This window comes from Chelmon rostratus, chromosome 1, assembly GCF_017976325.1.
Source record: "Chelmon rostratus isolate fCheRos1 chromosome 1, fCheRos1.pri, whole genome shotgun sequence".
NCBI lineage: Eukaryota > Metazoa > Chordata > Actinopteri > Chaetodontiformes > Chaetodontidae > Chelmon > Chelmon rostratus.
In genome coordinates, this window is record NC_055658.1 from 7280865 (window position 1) to 7287277 (window position 6413).

Genomic DNA, 6413 nt, shown 5'->3' on the forward strand with positions numbered 1-6413 from the left:
TATCCTAATCAGCCCGGTGACCCTCATCTCAGCCTGGGCTGAACACAGCTGGACACTGGCTTTGATGATGTGATAAACATTTAAACAATATCTTACTGACGACAGACTAGTCTAACGGGAGCACAAGAATAATATATACTAGAATATTAAAGTTGCCACAATGTCATTTGCCTCTGTCAAAAGTTGGCTGCATATGAGTTAATAGTAGACCTGCATCATATGTGTGTCTCAAAAATGAAGATCCTCCAGGCTCCAGCTTTTCTGCACGGATTCACTCAAAGGAGGAAGTGTCTAGCGCATACCCCTCAGCTGACATTTTTCCTTCTGCTCATTAATTCAAATCAGCGCTCACACAACCCCACAAAGCAGACTGATGTCATCTAGCTGATCTGTAAGTCAAATAACAAATCACTGTATCGTGCAGGTTTGCACCAACTCTGGGTATAGGTGGTGGTTGTGGTTAGTAAGGGACCCACAGGCCATATGAGAACTGGTGACTTGGCAATTTTGGTTGATTTACATGTCTTGGGAGGTGAGAAATTCTTCACCATGCAGTTTCTAAATTATCACCTCAGGTACAAAATTGTCATGTGGATAATAAAACATTTCAGCTGCAGGCTACATGAAGTGGTGGGGGTTGTCTGGGTTGTCATCTGACAGATGAAGCTCCTTGTATGATACCAATACCTCTTAAATGTAGTACGCATGGACACAAAGATAAAACTGTTGGTGTCAGGCTGTTCTTTGTTGACAGTCACATATCACAAGTAGACAGTACAGCAACATTTGCAATATTTTCAAAATGACAACATTTTTATTCGATGCATAAATTAGTCTCTAAACTTTTAAGGGTTCAGTTCAGTAACAACACAAGGACAATGCAAAGGAAACTAATTGGATACGACTTTGTCTGAAATGGTATATTCTAGAAATGCTACAATGTTGGATTATCCTCCCAGTGGGAAAACTCTGGAGGTTGTGGGCGTACTGAAAGCCTAGGCATGTGTCAGGCCTGCGGCTCTACTCATTGCCTACATTGTGCAGCCAGCCAGCAGGCGTGGCAGCAGAAGCCTCCCAGCCTTCAAGGAGCTGCCCGATTGACCAGCCGCTGCCCAGATGGAGAGCCTCGCTGAGTTTGCAGGCAAGATGGCAGCCACAATGCCACTATTCTACTGGGCAGCATGATCACTAGAAAGGAGGGCATGGGGGGTTTGGCTCTATCACATCTCAGCAGGTGCTGATATCTATGATCTATGATGATTGATGTTTATGGTGGTTTCTATAGCACCTTTAGTCAGTTTTCTATTATTATTTTTACGTGTGATAGCTTTATGTTGCTATGGTGCTGAACGCTGGTGTTTCACATCAATACAGGCAAAGAAAAAAAACAAGGTCATTAAAGCCATTGTGCAAAAAAAAGTGTTTGTGAAATAATACAATCATAACTGACACCATAAAAAATTGATCTTGACAATAGTTTAATCATTCAAGTCATTTTTAAGCAAAAGTATTGAAAATTTGACTGCTTCCAATTTCTGAAAATGTGAACATTTGTTGATTTTTGGTAGTTTTTGTACATCTTTGGGCTTTGGACTATCAGTTGAACAATTTTGAAACTTGTGTGAGAGACATTTTTAGCATTTTCTGACATTTTATGTACAAAACACCTAATTGATTGATCGAGATAATAATCAGCAGATTAACTGATAATTCAAATAGTCACTAGTTGCAGCCCTGTTGGGAACCCATATATAAACAAATAAACAGTATGTATTATAGATTAGCTTCAAACTACTAGCGATATTATGATTAGCAGTATGGTGAGCAGGCAACACAGTAGTATTAAGTAACAGGAATCAGCCAGAAAGACAGTTGTGTCTGGTATCCACAAATCACAAAGAATGTCTTGATTGCTTGTCTGCTGAGAGCCAATCAAACTGTTGCACACATCTCAAACAGTACTAAGCAGTCCTGCTGAACGATACACCGATTCGGTCTCTACTCAAGTTTAAAAAGAGGAAGCACTGCAGGTGCAGTGCAGGTTTCTTGCCAGTTTCACTTTCTATCACATTTCCGAAATAAGTGGACCATGGCACTGCTCGCCACTTTGCATCTTGCAATGCCTGCAATACACTTGCATAACTCAGACTGGCACATAATATCTTATCAAGCACAATAAAATACATCATGGTGTGCACTGTGTGTTTGGGTACGACTCATGCACTGCTAAGAACTCAGTGAACTCTCTTTCTACAGCTACTAACACACTTAACCAGGCTGCTGAAATACAGACAGCAATGAAGTAAATGCTTTTGAGTGCATCTATGCAGAGTGATAGATCCTACTGTGCCGAGTATGTCTTGCACCATCTGTGATGTCCTGTTGCTCATGAGTGTCAGTATACTGTTAAGCTCTGCACCAAAGTCAGTACGACAAATCCCTCCTCTGTCATTGCACTTGCTGATTAAAGAGACAGTGGACACTGAGGAGACGAGGCTGGAGAGGAAGAACGGACTAAACGCGGTCATTGTGTTGAGGTCAGCAGGGCCTTGGACAGGCTTCAAATGTGCAATGAGATGGTCAGTGTACAGACAGAGGAGCCATTACTCCCCTGCTGAGCACATAAGCCAGGCTCAGAGCTTAATGTAAGACAGTAACACAGCTCAGCTCCTTGCAGCTTTAAGGATTGACCAGACAGCGATTTCCCCCTCCTCATAACTCATTGCTAAAAAGCAGAGAGCCTACATGTAGCTGGACTTGTAGAAATGTCCTGTCACCCCTTGTCCTTGTCAAGCTGCACCTCGATTAAACTTATCCAATCTAGTCATCAGTCAGATGGGGAGGGAGCTATTGATAAAGAGAAGACCACCTTACTAGATGGGTCTGACTTCAAGGATGGAGAGCTGAACAGTCTCACGACTGAGACCGGGGCTGGGTCACGCTGTGTTTAGAGGACTGGTACATCACACAGTGTGCTGAAATAAAACATTTTGTGCATCAAATTTTGTCACAAAGAAATGACTTCAATTCTTCTACTAAAAGAAAAGGGCATTAATTGCATTTACTCCCAGCACAGACCCAGGAGACACAATGTTGGACATCTTAGCATACCTGCAGCAGGTTAGCCCTGACAGACACAGCATATGGGTTCCTCACATGTTGCAGTCTGGTTCAACAGATTCCTCTGGGGATAATGAATGCCAAGCCCTCACACCCCCACTTGCTCCAACCAATCTCTGTAACAGATTTCTCTAATAGAAAACCCAAAGCTACTATGCTGCTTCATCAGCACTCTGCACTCACTGTAATCAGCACAACAGTCAAGACAGGTGGGCATCAAAATGAGTCATTTAATGTAATAATCTATCAAATTAGACAGTCCATTTGCCAATGTCTCTATCCAGAGATTACAATATGGAATTCAAGTGCTGGTCAGCCTCAAACTGACTAGCAATCAGTTATTATCTTAGGCAACAAAATCTGGAGGGATTATATGTTTTTTAGATTTTGAGCAGTAACATGTCAGATAACAAGTGTAGACACTGAGATAATATGCTAATCTTAAGATTTGTTCCGTGAAAACAACTCATGAGTAAGATTGCAAGTGATTAGGTGTGTTGCAAAGCACAGCAGTCAGGCAGTCTTTACCTGAACGGGAACGCTATGTAAAGAAACAATGTGCTACAAACACTACATGGCTTTTGTCAGTCAAGCCACAGCTTGCAAAGGTATGTACATTTTAAAAAAATCAGTCAGTTACTTTAAATTACTAAGTGAGGAACTGACAAACAAGACTGAAGCTGTAGACACAGCAGGCCTCATGTTGGTCTGATTCATGAAACATTAACTATATTTATCAATGCCACAATTTATTTTAAATGCATTCAAAGATCCTGCTCACAGAGATGCTCGAGTGTCCTTGAGCAAGAAACTAGGTGGTGTTCTGTAGCTTCACCTGACCTCTGACCTCCCTGTGGAGGGGTACAGGAGGAAAACAATTTCTTGGAGGGATAAACAGTATCATCAACAGCGTTTTTTTTTTCTCCCCAATTACCTGCTGTCATCATCAACTGGACAACTCTGTTACATTGTCCCTTCCCAACAATTCTATACACTGATGTGTACTCCCCTTAAACCAATACAAATACTAAACAATGTAAGATAATACTACACATTATATTAAAACAATAGCAGCGGAAAGATAGGGATCAGTGTTTCCTCAATGTAAGGGGCTCAATCTCGGCTCCTGCCTTGTGTTCTAGCGCAGCGCGGAGGTGGCTAAAATGCCTGGGTGCATTATCGGACAGAATCATTCTTTTTAAATACAAGACAATGACACAAGCTCAGACCACAGTACTGGCACAACTTTAAAATGCACTTGTTTTTTATTTCAACGACACACTACCTGTCCGTCTACAGTTAGTTGCACAACATTTAACACAACATCCAAAACGGCGCATCCGCCTGTAACACAATGGTGCATGGACTTTTTTTTTTTTTTTAACTGACTCCCGGCTTCATCTTTGGGCTTCCCTGCAGTACCAGACCTCAACAACTACTGATGGAAAGCAGAGAATAAAGTCAAAGGGAAAGGTCAAAACCACAAAGCGTTAGCCTGTGGAGAACGAGGAGAGGACGGTGGGTGACGAGGAGGTTTTGGGCACAGCCGCAAAATCGCCCTAAACAAGATGATGATTGTAGATAAGATAAACCAATAATACAAACGTCGTATAACAGGCGGCCTGTTTTGTTAGTGTTTACGTGTTTGCTGCTGTACTGTCAAACCTAGTCAATGAATGTACTGGGGAGTAGGCTAGGGGGGTAAAATCTGTTTTTGGACCTAGCACATCTTCTGTCCGATAATGGATTTCCCGACGTTACTAGCAGCTAACGCTAACGCTCGCAAACCGGTTTAACGTTAGCTCTGTACGGTGAAAACCGTTTGTCACAACGTAACACTTTAAAGCAGCAAGTGAATGTAAAGTAAACCCAGGACAAATAAAGAACACACAGCCCAGTAATGACAATCCCCTGTGTGCTATCCTGAAGCTGCCCGGGCTAAAACGTTGCAGCGGGAGCAGCAACACAACGAGACAAAACAGTGACTGCGCTGAGGGCAACTCACCCAAAAGATACCACTGTAGCGTCGACCAGATGTTGCTGCAAATCAGCGATGAAGGCCCATTAGGATGACTCCTGCGGTCGCGGGGCATCCAGGTGGAGCGGCGTTAAGGTAAGACAATCCCAAACGTGACTTTGCTTTGACGGTTGTCCGTACTCTGTCTTCATATGTGTGTATGTTTGCGTGCGTGTAGCGAAGCTCCGCGAGGCCTGCTGCTGGAGGAAATGGTCTCCGCTTTCCCGTCAACGGAGCGCGCATGCGCAGGGGAGCAGCACAGCCACTGGGCGAGCGGGCTGTGAGCGCAGCCGTGTGGCCAACAGGTGCGACTGTCAACCGATGGCGGACTTGTTACTGTGGGAGGTTGCCCCTCGGTTGTCTGCCTGCCTGCTACGTTTATAATCGACTGAAACAATGGCCGGTCGCAGGATATTGGCGCATCTTGTAGTACTGCACCCAGGCCAAGCGGTAATTCAGTGCACTATGTTCAAACTGGACTCTCACACAGGTGTTTTGATTGACATGTCCCTGAGGCTAATTGTGCAGAGTGTTTTTGAAATATTCCATGCAGTAATTAAAAACGGCTGTGCAGTAGCAGTAGAACAAGCTGCTATTACAAAACACATCTTTTCTCTCCTGTTACACACTTAATATACAAATGTATGAATATAAAATAACCCCCCCCCCCCTCATGGAGCCTCACATGGTTTGTGGTAATTTGATTATTAATATACAGTATTAATACCTGTCTATTCTACCTGTTTGGGGGCCCCATGTCAAAATTCACATGCTGCACATTCATAAATATTTACGTTTAATCAGTTACACTAAAACCACAATAACTATAATAACAATAGCAGCCCCCTTGTGGGTTAACCAAAACGGTTTGGTGTTCACAGTATACATACTTATCATAACACGGGTGCTATGATGGGTTAATGTGTCTGCTAAAACAAATCAGGATCAAAAGTAGAGAACAAAAGCACAGTGCCTCCAAACCTCAGGGAGGCTTCTGCAAATGTTATAATGTCACTGAAAGGACTGGAGAGCAGCACACTGCAGACAACACGCCTCGAAGTCAAGTATGTGGCAGTTCAATAAAAAGCACTGGAGTAAAGCGTGTGGTTTATTTTGCCCAATAAAATAATGGCAATTTCTCTGTTATGATGCAGTAAACTGTTAACCTGTTTCTTTCACAGAAGACATTTTGCTGTGTCACAGTATGAAAACCACAGTTGTAAATGATAAAATTAATGATGGCTGAATTCCATTTAGCTGCTTTAATTCCAGGCTC

The 6413-nt window shown here is 42.8% G+C and overlaps 1 protein-coding gene across 1 annotated transcript in view; it reads right to left on the reverse strand.

The window, feature by feature from the left end:
• Window positions 1-5342, reverse strand: part of LOC121605776 (tyrosine-protein kinase CSK) — a 41855-nt gene extending 36513 nt beyond the window's left edge. Inside the window, exon 1 of the mRNA XM_041935854.1 lies at window positions 5126-5342. The gene's annotated coding sequence lies outside the window, so the exon portion shown is untranslated. The remainder of the gene's footprint in view (window positions 1-5125) is intronic.
• Window positions 5343-6413: the final 1071 nt, after the last annotated feature.